The 1557-nt window shown below is 41.7% G+C and overlaps 1 pseudogene; it reads right to left on the bottom strand.

The window, feature by feature from the left end:
- Positions 1–14: 14 nt before the first annotated feature.
- On the bottom strand, positions 15–1520 carry LOC126496525 (kelch repeat and BTB domain-containing protein 8-like; annotated as a pseudogene).
- Positions 1521–1557: the final 37 nt, after the last annotated feature.

Here is a 1557-nt window from a genome sequence, read left to right as displayed (position 1 = left end):
AAAAAAAAAAAAGAATTTTTCCTACTGGTTCTGAAGATGTGTTCTACGGTCCCTTGGGTAGCTTGGACAAATAAAGGGAGCTTATTCTGGAAAAGTACTAGCTTAAGGTATGGATTCCTAGGTTGATCACATGGAAAGTCCTTACAAGTCCATTTATTTAGCTCTGTATCATAGGCTTCTACTGTAGACACACACTGATGATTTCCACGGGTTCCAGCTATATAGTAGATGGAGTCTTTGTACATAGATGCCAAGCCCTGGACTCTAGAAACAGTCATGGGGGTTAAAAATCCCCATAGTCTTTTTGTGGCTCATAGAAGAGGAAAATCCCCCCTGTAAAACATAGATCTTTCCTTTGTGTTCCACAGCATTGCGAAACTCCCTGCAATCGGCATGGCACAGGCAGTATCCGACAGTTCTCTCTGCTGCCATAGCACACCACAGACTGCAGGGAGTTTCTTCCATCACCTTCATACACATGCCCTCCAATTGCCTACGTTTTACCATGAAAGTGCATGAGTTTGCAGCCTATTCTGGCCTGAAGCAAGGATGGCTTGGATAGCAATCTATTGATGTATTGGTCATACATCAAAAAAAATCATTTTCTGCCTTATGATCAATGGAGACCTCACTGCTGCTTGACCTGTACTCTCCTGCAATGTAATGTCATTATCTGATGATAGAAGGATCCCAACTTCTCTTAAGTCTTTGGTGATTTGTATAGTTTAAACTCTTCTGTGACTATATCTAGACAAGGCACTGTTTGCTTCTTTCGTGTGTGTGTGTGTGTGTGTGTGTGTGTGTGTGTGTGCAGCATCAAAACATTTCAGAAGCACTCATTCCAAGCCTCTGCATACTATGGCCTGTGCAAACTGAGGTGGAATTTCCTTGATAAATATATTTTCCATCAAAGGAAAACATACATTTGGCAAAATTTCTGGAAGGTGTACTTCTCTTTCATTCTGCGTATGTTCACACCATCTTCTAATGCTCTCATAAACATGTTCTTCCCAGGCGGTCTGCCTTTACATCATTGCTATCTAGTATGCTTAGGAGTTGGTCTTTTGTCAGCTGCAGAAACTCTTTCCTTTGGTGACACACAGAAACTTTTTTGGATGTGCTGTTTTGATGACCATGATGATCAGCAAAGATAAAGACTCCAGTAGAATTTTGTCGGTCCAAATGACTAATCATATTCTTAGCACATTGGTCTTGTATGGAAGGAATTTGGGAGATGCTAGCTGTATTGAACAAGACTTGAACACTGGCCTCTGTCAAAATAACTCTAGAGGTATAGGCACAGTTCAATTCTAAACCCATTGCTTTTGCTTCAGCACTGATGATTCGAACTCTCTGAGTACTCTCTGTAGGGCCGATAGTGAACATGGATCTGGAGGACCACGTAAGACCCTGAAAAGGGAGGAGGCAGAATTGTGTTCTTACATGCTAACTGAAGCAGGGGCTGAGTGCAGCAAGAATGTCTCTGACAGGAAAGTTTTCCCGTGATCCACCTCCACCACAATGTCAACTGAACCATGAGTTTAATTGTTTTTTTTT

Source organism: Alexandromys fortis, unplaced genomic scaffold (genome assembly GCF_014885135.2).
Source record: "Alexandromys fortis isolate MF-2015 unplaced genomic scaffold, M_Fortis_MF-2015_v1.1 scaffold_6881, whole genome shotgun sequence".
NCBI classification, from domain to species: Eukaryota; Metazoa; Chordata; class Mammalia; order Rodentia; family Cricetidae; genus Alexandromys; species Alexandromys fortis.
This window is presented reverse-complemented; position numbering and strand designations above follow the sequence as displayed.